Source organism: Hemitrygon akajei, chromosome 20 (assembly GCF_048418815.1).
Source record: "Hemitrygon akajei chromosome 20, sHemAka1.3, whole genome shotgun sequence".
Taxonomy (NCBI): domain Eukaryota; kingdom Metazoa; phylum Chordata; class Chondrichthyes; order Myliobatiformes; family Dasyatidae; genus Hemitrygon; species Hemitrygon akajei.
The window spans coordinates 33911824-33927442 of record NC_133143.1 but is presented as its reverse complement, the minus strand read 5'-3'; the positions used below and the strand labels follow the sequence as shown (position 1 = coordinate 33927442).

At 43.2% G+C, this 15619-nt stretch overlaps 1 protein-coding gene across 4 annotated transcripts in view; it reads left to right on the top strand.

The window, feature by feature from the left end:
- The first annotated feature begins 14804 nt into the window (after positions 1-14804).
- The window catches only part of nod1 (nucleotide-binding oligomerization domain containing 1), a 67828-nt gene continuing 67013 nt past the window's right edge, over positions 14805-15619 (top strand). For 3 of the 4 annotated variants that reach the window (XM_073024125.1, XM_073024120.1, XM_073024121.1), the window contains exon 1: positions 15213-15391. The gene's annotated coding sequence lies outside the window, so the exon portion shown is untranslated. Of the gene's footprint in view, positions 14970-15212; positions 15392-15619 lie in introns of those variants that run through there. The other variant, XM_073024124.1, reaches the window with a different exon arrangement.

Below are 15619 nucleotides of genomic sequence, written 5' to 3'. Positions count from 1 at the left end.
ATTTGGCCCGCGGGCCTTGAGTTTGACATATGTGATGGGAAGGATGTGGAAGCTTTCGAGAGGGTATAGAGATTTACCAGGATGCTGCTTGGATTATAGACAATATTTTATGAGGATAGCCTGAGCAAGCTATCTCTCTGAACCAGAAGAGGATGAGAGATGACTTGTTAGAAGATCAGTTGGCAATCCAGAGACATTTCCCCGGTGTGGAACTAGCTAATACGAGGGTGTATTATTTTAATGTGATTGGAGGAGAGTATAGGGAGGATATCAGAGGCAAGTTTTTTTTTTACACACAGAGAATGGTATGTGTGCAGTGGCAGTCAGATACACTAGAAACATTTAAGACACAGGCACACAGGATAATACAAAATGGAGGGCTACGTAGGAGGGAAGAGTTGGATTGATCTCAGAGGTCAGCACAACATTGTGGGCTGAAGGGCCTGTACTGTGCCGCAGTGTTCGATGTTCTATGTTTTAATTTTACTAACTGGTTCAGCAAAGCAAAAGTGGACCAGGAATAGCTTTTGAAATGTAGATCTCTTTCAAAACAAACGGAAGCATTCAAGGTAAATTTATTTCTGCAAAGATAATTAGGAAGTCGAAGGTGGTAGAAAAACACTGGGTTTTGTTCTATTATTAGAGATAAACTGCAGAACTGGCCTCTTAGGGATCTGCCCAGCAACCCAGCTATTTAACACTAGCCTAATCACAAGTTAACTTACAATGACCAATTAACCTACTAACCAGTACGTCTTTGGACTGTGGGAGGAAGCCATTGCACCTGGATGACACCCACGGGGAGAACGTACAAACTCCTTGCAGACGGTGCCGGAATTGAACTCTGAATTCCAGTAATGCCCCAAGCTGTAATAGCGTCACACTAACCACTCTGCCGCGTTTGATCTGACTTTCCAAAGTTCTGTAAGGACATAAAGTTTAAGTGGATAATTAAGTAGAGAGTAGACCCTATTAGTAACTATATGTGGAGGCAACTCTAAACGTATAACTTGCAGCCAACTTCACAAGGACGATATGTGAAATAACAGGGCAAACAAGGAAACTGGCACTTGGAAAGCAGAATAACCACCAGGTTCAGATGGAATATATCACTAGTCTTTAAAGCATTGCAAAAAATCACCAAGTCAGAGGGCTGTACAACACAGTAAAAGGTATTTTGTCCACCGTATCCATGCCAACCATTGTGCTTATTTATACAAGATGCTTTTAACCACATTTGGTTCTACGGCCTTTATTGTGATTTTGGAAAATAGAAGCGTGATCCACCAGGGTCCCGTTGTTCATCCACACACCAGTGTCTCCCAAGCTCCTTTACGTGTTTTTCCCATTTCTTGTTCCCTTTTCATAAGTGCCTTTGCCCAACAGACACCATAGGCTAAACACTTTCTCTGTTAAATATCTTTACAAGTAGACATTTACTTGAGCATCACACACAAAATGCTGGAGGAACTCAGCAAGTTAAGCAGCATCTACAAATGGGAATAAACAATTGACATTTTGGGTCGATGCCTTTTATCAGGAATTCATAGATGCTGTCTGACCTGCTGAGTTCCTCCAGCATTTTGTGTGTTGCTCTAGATTTCAAGTATCTGCAGAATCTCTTCTGTTTGTGTGGCTGTTTACTTCCACCACTCCAATCACTCACCTGTCACACAAGCAAATCAGCTGCCTACTTGAAATGTAATTGGGAATTATGTTCTCCACTCTTGCTGTAAATGTTAGCTCTTGCCATGATTCACACTTCCTCCAGGTTAACTTCCTACAATTTAACAATTTGTGTGCAGAAACACGTGGAAAGTCTGCTATATACAATTTAAATAAGCTTGATGCTTTGGAATTCTTTTGTGGCAACACACGAATCCGGCAGGGAGCACATTCATTTAGTGTGCATGAAGTTCAAAACCATTGTAACGATTTAAAAAAATAGCACCAGATAACATCTTTATATATTTCTCCGTTGTGTAAGACAGGAACCTTTAATTATGGTAAATTCCAACAGATTCTCTGATCTCAAATCTCAAGTTCAACTTCATAAAGTTAATATAGAACAATACAGCACAGTACAGGCCCTTCGGCCCACAATGTTGTGCTGACCCTTAAACCCTGCCTCCCATGTAACCCCCCACCTTAAATTCCTCCATATACCTATCTAGTAGTCTCTTAAATTTCACTAGTGTATCTGCTTCCACCACTGACTCAGGCAGTGCATTCCACACACAAACCACTCTCTGAGTGAAAAATCTTCCTCTAATATCCCCCTTGAACTTCCCTCCCCTTACCTTAAAGCCATGTCCTCTTGTATTAAGCAGTGGTGCCCTGGGGAAGAGGCGCTGGCTGTCCACTCAATCTATTCCTCTTAATATCTTATATACCTCTATCGTGTCTCCTCTCATCCTCCTCCTCTCCAGAGAGTAAAGCCCTAGCTCCCTTAATCTCTGATCATAATGCATACTCTCTAAAGCAGGCAGCATCCTGGTAAATCTCCTCTGTACCCTTTCCAATGCTTCCACATCCTTCCTATAGTGAGGCGACCTATATTTTGTATAGGATAATACAAAATGGAGGGCTACGTAGGAGGGAAGGGTTGGATTGATCTCAGAGGTCAGCACAACATTGTGGGCTGAAAGGCCTGCACACACACACACACACACACACACACACACACACACACACACACACACACACACACACACACACACACACACACACACACACACACACACACACACACACACACACACACACACACACACACACACACACACAGTGCCTTCCTAAGTTTCCAAAAATTCCAGCCATTCCTGCTCTGCCGTCACCCTGCCAGCGGATTTTCCAAACAATTTTGGCCAGCTCTTCACTTATGCCTCTGTAATTCCCTTTACTCCACTGTAATACAGATACATCTGACTTTAGCTTCTCCTTCTTAAGTTTCAGGGTGAATTTGATCATATTATGATCACTTTCCCCTACAGGTTCTTTTGCCCTAAATTCTCTTCAATCTTGGTTCATTGCACAACACCCAATCCAGAACAGCTGATCCTCTAGTGGGCTGAACCACAAGCTGCTCTAGAAAGCCATCTCGCAGGCACTCCAGAAATTCTCACTCTTGTAACCCAGCACCAAACTGCTTTTCCCAATCTTCCAGCTTATTGAAGTCCTCCATGACTATTGTAACATTGCCCTTTCAGCATGCATTTTCTATCCCCTGTTGTAATTTGTAGGCCACATCCTCCCTACTGTTTGGGGGTCTGTATACAAGGTCTTTTTCCCCTTGCAGTTCCTTAACTCTATCCACAATGATTCAACACCTTCTGACCCAATGTCACCTCTTTCTAATGATTTGACTTCATTTTTCACTAACAGAGCAATGCTGCTCCCTCTGCCTTCCTACCTGCTCATTCGATACAAAGTGTAACCTTGGACGTTACGCTCCCAGCAATAATCTTCTTTCAGCCATGATTCAGTGATGCCTACAACATCATGCCTGCCAATCTGTAACATGGCTGCAAGCTCATCTACCTTGTTCAATATGTGCATTTAATGTCAGAGAAATGTATACAATACACATCCTGAAATTCTTTTTCTTCGCAAACATCGACGAAAACAAGAGGAGTGCCCCAAAGAATGAATGACAGTTAAACGTTAGAACCCCAAAGATCCCCCAACCCCTCCCATGCATAAGGAGCAGCAAGGGAACAGCTACCCCTTCCCCACCAAAAAAAAGCATTTTCTCTCTCTCTTCCCCCCCAATAAGAGAAAAAGAGGTGTCCCTGTTTCAAGCCACGTTCAGTATACTGCACTCATTCAAATACAACACCTGCTGTATTCACCATTTTTGATTTTGTCCACTTTTTACATTGCAACTCATCCTGTTGATTGCAATTTTGCCCTATCAACAGCCTCTCCTCACTACCCATTGCCTCTGTTTGTAAACCAGCTACCTCATCTTCAGCACTATCATCCGCCCTTCCTCCGATACTTCCTGCATTGCAGCTATGCGATACTGCATATATAACTACATGCAGCTCAGGGCACTAGTCGCACCATGCTCAACCTTTTGATTCCAAACTTTGTCGGAAGTCTTACCAACATCTGCCTCCACAACCATTCCACTAACTGTTCTGGCACTCTGGTTCCCATCCCCCTGCAACTCTACCTTAAACCCCACCATGCAGCATTAAAGAACTTTTCCCCTAGGATATTAGTCCACATCCTGTTCAGGTGCAAACCGTCCCTTCTGTACAGTTCCCACTTTCCCTGGAATAGAGCCCATGATCCAAAAATCTTATGCCCCCCACTCCTACACCAACTCCTCAGCCACGTATTAAACTATATAATCTTCCTAGTTATGGTCTCATTAGCATGTAGCATGGGTAGCAATCCTGAGATCACAAGCCCTTTAACTTAGCACCTGAATCCCTCATCCTACCCGTCATTGGTACCTATATGGACCTCAACTTCTGGCTGTTCACCCTCTTCCTTAAGAATGCTGAGGAGTTGATCTGAGATATCTGGGACCCTGACAACCCGGGAGCCAACATACCATCCAGGAATGAAACACCATACAATTGCCCTCTGACAGTATCCAAAGTGATATACCTGTCGTTGAGGGGGACAACCACAGGGGTGCTCCGCACTTTCCCCTTCCTGACTGTCTCCTAGTTACCTATGTAACTACCTCTCCATACATCCTATCACCCCCTCAGCCTCCCGAGATTCATCCAGTTCCAGCTCCAGCTCTTTAAAGTGGTTTGTTAGAAGCTGCAGCTGGATGCACTTCTCACAGTTGTAGTCCTCAAGGACACTGGAGGTTTCCCTGCCTTGCCACATCCTGCAAGAAGAGAATCGTCTATCCTGCCTCACATCTCTACTGTCCCAGCTGTTGCAAGGACGAGGTTGAGGACAAACCCAAGGGCAGGACACAGGCGCGGAGGCAGAGTCGAGAAGCATTAGCACCGTCGCGAATGGGGAACCGGTATCCAGGAGAGTCTTTACATGGAGACAAGGTTTACGTAGAGTATCCAGGAAATGATACGGAGCTTAGAACTGACAGTCCTAAGGAATCAGGAAATGAGATTTACTCACACTAGAGTCAACCAATGAACTGGCAAAGCATGGCTGTGACGCCCGCGTTTTATCCTATGTTCGCTACTGGGAACCAGTTGTGCTGTAATTAGTGGAACTGGGAATGATTGGAAATCAGACGAGGGGATGAAGGCCCTGTTAAGGAGGTAATAGCAAGATGGGGAATTGTCAGACAGGACCATGACACTAGCTGAGCAGATATAGAGAAGAGAATGGAAAAACTTGAGATTTCCTTTGCTCTCTCTGACTGAAGCCTCTCTTTGAGGCCTCTGAGAGATAAAGCCTGAAGACCACCACTCTGACTGTGTCCATGCAGATGATGGCCGCTGTGCCAATGGCCGATGCACTTGTTTTACCGTTTAAGTGCTTAAAGGTCTGTATTCAAACTGAAGACTCTTTATTAATTCTGCTGGGTGTCTCAATCAACAATAATACCAGAACAGTAGAGTAGTGGTTAATAATACCAGTGGTCTGAGTTCATTTCCCACTGCTGCCTATAAGGAGCTTGTACTTCTCCCCGTGACCACATGGGATTCCTCTGGGTGCTCTGGATTCCTCCCACAGTCAGCAGGTTAATTGGTCATTGTAAATTGTCCTGTGATGAGGGTTAGATTAAATCGGGGCTGCTGGGCGGCACAGCTCAAAGGGCCAATTCTGCACTGTTTCTCAATAAATAAATAATGAAACTTCCTAAGCATCGGTTCCTCTATGTTCATGTTAAAACATTCATATAACCTCTTGTACAAATTCAAAGAAAATCTGTACTAGCGTTGAAAGATCTATGAAGCTGAGCAAAAGATTGTAGTAGCAAACTGCACCATAAGGTGGCAGCATTCTCCATGACTGACCTCTATTAGCAATTAACAATTTCCAAATGCGGCTGGAATTGGGTAGACTGCAAGAAGACAAAGGGAAAATCTGACTTGCAACAGCAAGCATCCTTCGGATCGCTTTGAACAGTATCACACACATAAGAAGGCAGAATAGAGGACAGAATTGTTACAGCAACTGATTCTGATTAAGAGCCCTTTTACCATAGTTTTCAGTTTTGTTTCTAGCTTTGACTCAGCAATGATTTAAAGAACATTAAATGGTGACCGTAAGTTATTTTCAAAAGACCGAGCAGGAAAAAACTGTAAAAATAGCGTAGTGTACAAACAGAAGCATGTTTGAATACTTGGATTTCCAAATGCATTCGATCACAGCGACTTCTACGAGGTTGACCAAAGGTGTTATTGTCTTTTTAAATGAATTTATTTTTACGATCACAAGATCCTGCTGGACACTAAGAACTTAAAGTACTGCAGGTCCACCCCATCAGAGAATTGCTCGTTGGCGGAGAAACTGAAGGGGCTGAACTTGGAGCGGGTCGTGCTGCTGCTTCCGTCACAGAGGCGTCGGAGGAGTTGGTGCACGGAGGCGATGTGCCGTCTAACGGCGAGTGGTCATCTTGGGCTCGTTTCTTGTGATCGCAGGACGTTGTTAAATCGGAGCGATGCAAGTCTGATTCACTGGTTTAACGGCAGGGAAGCTGAGTGACCTTGGTCGTGACGAAGACTAGGCCTCAAGCTGTGGTGTCACCTGTTTACAGTCACCCGCAGAGAGGCCTCGGAGTCGGTGTGGCAAGGTGTCCAAGCTGGAGCTGTTCCCGACTGTTTGCTCGGCAGAAGGCAAGCCGCATTGTGTTCGATGTTCATGGACTCAGGGACTATATTCATGTGTGACTGTATTTTACTGAGATCTTATATGTACTTGCTAACTCATATGTGTGGGTACTGTGTTTTGCATCTTACACTGTTTTGTTTGGTTGTGTTCATGTATGGTTGAATGATAATTAAATGAACTGGAACTGTGTTTCCAAATTATGCAAATTATCTTAGCAAGCAGGTATACGTCTGGCAGGCTATCTCCTATCCTGCTGAATGATGACATCTTGGGGGCCAATAACATGTCGTTCCTGACCCCTCATTAATTATCTTCTGTAATTAATTTAACAGGTTGAGGGTGAATTTTAAATCTAGTATTTATTTCCATCTGGTATTAGATCCTGCGTGAAGAACAGTGGTTACTTGTGTGTGTGCAAAGTTCCACTCGAGAGGAAAACTAAATCTTGACGGTTACTCCACAGAAGGTGTCACTAGGCAGATTATTTACTGCATTAACTTTCTCCATATAAATAACTGATTTTTAAATGCAATAATACATTAAGGGATTCCTCGTCCAGAGTACAGATGCTATCAATGAGCTCTGCAGCACATATCATCTGCAGACTCGAGGGTCACATGCCCCAAACGGTACACTGTAGGCAATTCATAAGCCTTTCTCTTCCTTGCGACACGATTCCTTCCAATACCTCCTTAACTTCTTGATGTGTATAGTCACTCAAGAGGTATACTGATTGCGCCTATTTTTTTTATCGTCAGCATATGGAAATAGTACTGCTGCTGACACTGTCATAGGAATAGCAATAACAATCCTGATGGTTTGTGAAATAACTCATTAGTCCACTTCTTCACCTTGCACCGAACTACATTCCCACTTCACTTCCAGGTATTGATTCGTCTTTTCGATCAGTATGAAATCCTTTTTTTAAAAAATAAAATGGGTATTTTCTATACTTAATTAACTACTACATCAGTTCTTCAATTTCACAAACACAAAATGGTGGAGGAACTCAGCGGGTCAGGCAGTATCTATTTTCCATAGGTGTTCCCTAACCTGCTGAGTTCCTGCAGAATCTTGTACGTGTTGCTTTGGTTTTCCAGCGTTTGCATACTTTCTCGAGTTTAGTTTTTGAATTTGTTGTCTAAGTGATTTCCATTATCTATGATCTGTCCTGCTCTTTCTAATTATTAATTATGAAACCAGAGTTACAACATCCCCATTTCTTTGAGTAAACATGTACAACCGAGTTTGCATTTTATCATGTAAGTTCAGCTAAATATTTTAACAGACTCGTAAAGGTGCATAATCTCTTTAAACAGAGTGTGATAGCACTTCATATGTTTGTAAGTACATATGCAAAAACAAAAGATGTAGAAAAATTAATTTAGCATCAAATTAAAAACTCACTTGCAAAAAGATCATAGAATCATACAGCAAGTGAACAGGCCATTCATTTCCAGTTGTCCATGCTTTCATATTAATCCCATCACCTAGTTCATGGTCCATAGCCCTCTTTGCCCATCACTTTAATGGACTTCTTGAAGGTTTGGATAAACCTTTCAGCTAACCCATTCGTTGCTGGGTGGTGAGGAGCTGGCTTGAAATGTTGATGCTGTTTTCCTTCATGAACAGTCGGAATTCTTCTAACATGTATTGTGGTCTGTTGTCACTCACAATTTGTTCGGGTAAGCCATTTCTGGTGAAGATAGTCCTCAGAGCAGAGACAGTCTTTGCTGAGGTGGTTGACTTCATTGGTATAACCTCCGGCCACTTTGAATGAGCATCCACAGCAATCAGGAACATGGAGTCCTTGAATGGCCCAGCAAAGTGAATTTGTACTCTTTGCCATGGTGACGGTGGCCACACCCATGGTGTAACAGTGTCTGTGAGGGTGCATTTGAATTTTTGGCATCCCAAACAGCTTTAGGCTGTTTATCTATTCCCGGTCACCACACATAGCTTCAGGCGAAACTCTTCATCTTGACTGTCTCCAGGTGTCCCTCATACAGATTCTCTAACACTCTGGTGCGCAGTTTAGAGGGAATCACAACACATGATCCACACATCAGGGTTCTTTGACATACAGACGGTTGGTCTTATCTTGCTGAGAGCTCTGGAAACATAGGGTTACCAAGAGCTCGCCATCCTTGCCTGTTGATTTCATAGACTTTTGACAATGTCGGGTCATTCCTTCTTTCCCTTTGTATTTCAGAATTTGTTACTGGCAACTGGTCCACCAGTGCGGTGTGGACCACTTCTGCTGGTTCACAGTATGAAAACTTTTCTTCTTCAGCTGCCAATAGTGGAAGATGTGACAAGTCATTGGTGTTGCTGTGTTGTTTGGTACCCTTGAACTCTATGTCATAAGAGTGGACTCCTAGGAACAGTGCCCAATGTTGTAACCAGGTAGCAGTCATCACTGGAATTCCCTTCCTCGGATTGAGAATGGACACAAGGGGCTCTTGATCTGTCACTAGTGTAAACTTTTGTAGAAATAGAACTTCTTTATTCCCCACATGAGACTAACTGTCTCTCAGTCAATCTGTGCGTAGTTGCATTCAGCGCTTGATAGTGATCTTGAAGCAAACACAATCGGGCGTTCAGATCCATCTTTCATAAAGTGTGACAAAACGGCTCCAATGCCATAAGGGGATGCATGACACACCAGTCTGATGGGCAGGGATGGGTCCATAATGGATGAGCAGTTTATCGGATTTTAATCGTCTCTGTTTCCTTGAATGCTTTTTCACATCTTTCTGACCATTCCCACTTTGCTCATGTCTGTAACAGTGCCTTCAATAGATGCAGCACTGTAGCAATGGTTGGGAGAAACCAATCGCATTAATTTACAAGGCCCAAGTATGACCTGAGTTGTGACACATTTTCCGGTTTGGGTGCTTGTATCTCTGCTTCAGTCTTCTCTTGTGACTGATGTAAGCCATACTTGTCAATGACATGTCCACAATATGAGATTTCATTCTTGAAAACCTCACACTTCTCTCTCTTTACTCACTTTACCAAGGTTCTGGGGGGTGCTCACCATCATTTTTGCCAGTCACAATGATGTCATCAAGGTTACATTGTGTTCTTGGGATATCTTGGAGCACTTGGTCCATTAATCCTTGTCAAATTGCTGGATGCAACGCCAACGATGAGACGATTATACTGAAACAGTCCTTTCTGAGTGTTGATTGTGAGGAACTTCCTGCTTGACTCCTCAACCTCCATTTGCAGATAGGCTTGTGACAAGTCAATCTTTGAAAACCTCTCCCCATCTGCCAAAGATACAAAAACATCTTCTATTCGTGACAAGGGATACTGCACAGTGCGCAATGCTGGGATGATGCTCACTTTGAAACCCCCACAGAAGTGAACGGCTCTGGCCCTCCCTACCTTGATCACTGGGACAATGGGCGTGGCCACTCAACCTTGGGAAGAATTCCAGCCATCTCCAAGCTCTGAAGTTCAGCATCCACTTTAGGACATAGTGCGTAAGGCACTGGACATGCTTTATTGAATCCTGCTGTTGCTGCTTCACCCAGTTCATGACTTTGGGTTTACCAATCCCCTTCTCAAACACCTTCCCATTAGCAATAAGCAGCTGTGACAGTCTCTGGTTAGTTGCTGTTGCCTGTGGTTGTCACACTGAGAGCTTTGATTGAGTGCCAGTCTAGGTGGATTGTTCTCAACCATTCACGTCCAAAAAGTGCTTGTCCTCCACTTTTCAATACGTAAAGCTCTAACTGTTGTGTTTGGCCTCCATATGTCACATCTACTTTCAGTTTGCCTTTGGGAGACACATTTTCTCCCTTGTAAGTCTTCAGCATCACAGGTTTTCTCAAATGGTATTTTAGAAAACAGTGTGTTGTAGTCAGCCTCTGGAACTATAGTCAAAGTTGACCCTGTATCCAGTTCCATTTTTGGTTTTCCGCTGGATACGTGTATTGTGATCCAGATGATTTTGTGATCTGCTGCAGATACACGATGCAGTTCTAGGCATGACAGTTCACCTTTGCCAGATTCTGTTTTTCATTCAGTAACTTTCTGTATTTGCTTAGAGACTTTTTTTTGAGTGCTTGAGACTCTTCACTCCGTTGGGGTTTTTGTCTGCCTTGCACACTCTTTCTACGTGTCCTAGTCTGTGACATTTTCTGCAGACACTTTCTCTGAAACAACTGTCATTTGCAACAATGGGAGGATCTGCCACATCGATAACATTTTTGGCTTTTTGCACTATTCAGGGACATTTTGTGCATTTCACACCCGAACCTCCTTTTCTGTAGTTCAGTTGCATCCTTTGCTGCAGTCTCTAATGACATTTCAATGGTCAATGCCCATTCTAAGTTTAGGTCTCTTTCAGATAATAACCACTTTTGAGTGCTTTGACTATGCATGCCACATACAAACCTACCCCTTAATCTCCATCTCTAAAGTCACAGTACCGGGAAAGTTTGTGCACTTCTGCAAAACATTCAGAAATGCTTTAATTTTTTGACTGGTTCCTTTTGTAAAATCTAAGCGTCTCAGCCATTACCCAGTGGTTTTGTGGTTAAGTTGTGAAAGAGACTGTGCATTCTTGCACCCATTAAGCTAAGAAGCATTGGGTTTTTTTTTTGCTCCTCCACGTTGTTCACCTTACAATACTGTTCAACCCTCTTGATTTACGACTCCCAGCCTTCATTAGCATGATCAAATTCGTCAATTTTCCCGACTGAGGCTATCGCCACGTTATTTTCACTTTAAATTCAGTGCCTCTTTCACTGTTAATCACGGGTCCTTCGGCTTTCTCGTGCTGTTTAACTCTTGCTGTTTTGTCCCGTAACTGCTGGTACAGTTTGTGATATTTTCTGACTTTCAGGCTCGTCAGCAATTTGTTGTGTCTGTGCACAACTACATATCAATTAAATAAAGACATGCACACAGGAGATGACTTTAACTGGTGTGTGTTTGTGTGTGTGTGTGTGAGAGAGAGAGAGATTCTGTGAAGGCAGAAACAGTTTAGTTTTCTTTGGCATCATGTTCGGCACAGGCATTAGGGTGGAGGGTCTGTTCCCCTGTGTACTGGTCTATGTGTACAGTGGTGCTAGAATGTACGTGAACCTTGTAGAATTTTCTGTATTTCTGCATATATATAGCCTAAATGTAATCAGATCTTCACATAAGTCCTTAATCTAGATAAGGAGAACACAAATAAATATATTACAAAAAAAGGAATTATACTTGTTAATTTATTTATTGAGAAAAATTATCTAATATTACATGTATTTGTTGGAAAAGTTAAGTGAAACTTTGCTTTCAGTAACTGGTGTGACCCCCTTATACAGCAATAGCTTCAACCAAATGTTTCTGGTAACTGTTGATCAGTCCTGTACATCGGCTTGGAGGAATTTTAGGCCATTCCTCCTTACAAAACTGCTTCAACTCTGGGATGGTGGTGGACTTCCTTGCATGAACTACTTGCTTCAGGTCCTTCCACAACATTTCTATAGGATTAAGGTCAGGACTTTGACTCGGCCATTCCAAAAGATAAATTTACTTCTTTTTAAACCATTCTGTTGTTGATTTACTCTTGTCTTTCAGATCATTCCTTGTTGCAATATTCAACTTCTATTAAGCTTCAGGTGACGGACTGCTACGCCGACATTCTCCTGTAAAATGTCTTGATACAATTTTAAATTCATTGTTCCCTCAAAAATTCCAAGCTGTCCAGGCCCTGAGGCAGCAAAGCAGTCCCAAACCATGATGCTCCTTCCACCATGCTTCACAGTTGGGAAGAAGTTTTGGTTTTGGTGTGCAGTGCCCCTTTCCCTCCAAACATAGCAATGTGCATTTCTGCCAAGAAGTTCAACTTCTGTCTCATCTGTCCACAGAACATTGTCCCAGAAGCGTTGTAGAACATTTAGGTGGTCTTTTGCAAACCTGAGATGTGCAGCAGTGTTTTTTTATTGGAGAGCAGTGGTTTCCTCCATGGTGTCTTTCCATGAGCACCATTCTTGTTCAGTGTTTTTCTTAGTGGATACCTGAATAGAGACTTCAGCACCTTCTAGAGATTTCTGCAGGCCTTTTGTAATTTTCCTCTGGTTCTTTTTCACCTCCTTCAGCATTGCACGATGTGATCTTGATGTGATCTTTGCAGGATGACCACTCCCTGCATCAGGGAGTGTAGCAACAGTACTGAATTTCCTCCATTTGTAGACAGTTTCTCTTACTGTGGACTGAAGAACACTCAGGTCTTTAGAAATGTTTTTGTTGCCTTTTCCAGCTTGATACATCTCCGCAAATCTTCTTCTAAGATCTCCTGAAAGTTGTTTTGATGGAGGCACGGTGCACATAAACAGTTCTTTCTTGAGAAGTGCTCTGTCAGTAACCTGACTTTGTGTGTCTTTTTTATAGGGCAGGGCACCTCTACAACGCACACCTCCAATCTCATCTCATTGATTGGAATACCTGACTCCGAATAGCATTACCCCAAAGGTTCACATACGTTTTTCTAACAAATACATGTAATATTGGATCATTTTTCTCAGTAAATAAATAAACAGGTATAATGTTTTTGTGTTATTTATTTAATTGGGTTCTCTTTATCTAGTTTTAGAACTTATATGAATATCTGATCACATTTTAGGTCATATTCATGCAAAAACAGGGAAAATTCTACAGGGTTCACAAACTTTCTCGCACCACTCTCTCTCTCTCTCTCTCTCTCTCTCTCTCTCTCTCTATATATATATATATATATATATATATAGAGGGAGGGAGGGAGAGAGAGAGAGAGAGAGAGAGAGAGAGAGAGAGAGAGAGAGAGAGAGAGAGAGACAGAGAGAGTTGTGTGTGTATATATCTATCTATATATACACATTGTGTGTGTGTGTATATCTATAAACTAGGTGGACAACACACACAAAATGCTGGGGGAACTCAGCAGGTCATGATCCATGAAAAGGAATAAACAGTCAACATTTTGGGCTGAGACCCTTCTTCAGGACTGGAAGAGGAAAGATGCCAAAATAAAAAGGTGGGGGAAGGAGAAGAAGGCTAGCTAGAAGGTGATAGGTGAGGCTAGGTGGGTGGAATGGTAAAGGCCTGGGAGGAAAGAATCTGCTAGGAAGGGAGAGTGGACCAGAGGAGAAAGGGAAGGAGGCGACCCCAGAAGGGGTGATAGGCAGGTGAGAAGAGGTAAGAGATAGAGTGAGAGTAGGAGGGGAGTGGGACTGAATTTTTTTTAAACTGGAAGGCGTCATGAATATTCATGCTATTAGTTTGGAGGATACCCTAATGGAATATAAGGTGTTGCTCCTCCACGCTGAAGGTGCCCTTATCATAGCAGAAGCGGAAGCCATGGCCTGACACAACAGAATGGAAATGGGAATTGGAATTAAAATGTTTGGCCACTGGGAAGTTTTGCTTTTGGCGGATGGAGCAGTGATGCTCGACGAATCGGTTCTGCGCTAATAACAGTGATATTCAGTTGAGTTTAATCACGGGGGAATGACTTTTCTGAAGTTGTAAAATTTAATACTAATTGCAGGAAACTGCCAAACGCCCAGATGGAAGATGATGGCCTGTTCCTCAAGATCATAAGGATTTAATTGGAACATTGAAGGAGGCTACAGATGCTTGGGATGGGGAAGGAAAGCAGTAGGTATCTTGAAACTGAGAGTCAGTCCAGCGTGGGTGCTCTGTAAATAAATCACCCAACCTGCATTTGCTTTCTCCAGTGTAGTGGAGAATTCATTGTGAATACTTTTTTTACACAATGGCTCCTCTGCCATGCATCCTATTGTCTAGCAAACTGATTAGGAAGCCAGGTACATTTGCAGCTTCCAGTTTACCAATATGACTTGCCTGAGCCTCCTGAATGTCCAGATGCTCTTCATGATAATCTATTCCTAGCTCTTCATGATAATCTATTCCTAGCTCTTCCTGGCCCATTGGATAGATGTCAAGAAACATCAAATAACCCAACGATAACCTTAACTGGTGAGTCCTGTCTGTGTTCCGGTCTGCATATATTCATATTGGATCCAAACGATTGATTCTTGGCATCCTGGTTAACCTTTGCTCAGTTCACATCTCTGAAAGACTTTTATCTAGCTATCACCTTTGGGATTTTGGGGCTACCAAACGGTAGCCTCACTTCCAACAACCTGTACTTCCAGAAGTGCCTCGCTGACTGCGGCGTCCTGAGAGCGGGAAAGGTAATCTACGTATTTAATTCTAACGCTGTTCAAGCTCAACATAATTTAGTTGTAGCAAGAATGAGTAATCTTATTTGTTTCGTTCTAGTCATCCTGAGTGCTGTGATATCAGTATTTGATTTTAGAGTGGAGATGCGCGAGCAGAAGGATAAGCAATACCCAGCAAGAGTGAAAAAGAAGGCGGGAAATAGTCAGAGAGAGAAAAAAACAACTGCAAATATGAAGTGAGTTTGAGGTGGGGCGCTGTTGTGTTTTCTTCTGGGTGAAGGGGCAGAGTGGATGCGCTGTCTCCCTGGGTTCGCCACTTGGGACGAGGCTCCGTGCGTGCCCGAGCCCGATGGTTGTTCGGCGGAATTCCCAGACACTGGACCGGCCACAAACCGCTCAGGGCTTTCGCCTCGCCCGCTGAAGACATCACTGAGGTGCGAGGGGTGCCTGGCGTGCGTGTGCCCGAGGAAGTTGGGGGAAACTGTGGGACGCGCAAAATGCTGGAGGAACTCGGCAAGTCAGGCCATGAACAGTCGACGTTTCGGGACGAGAGTCTTCATCCAGACTGTCTAACCTGCTGAGCTCCTACAGCAGTTTGTGCGTGTTGATTAATTTTTCCAGCTGCAGAATCTCTGACAAGTGTGGGAGACGCGGAGACGGCG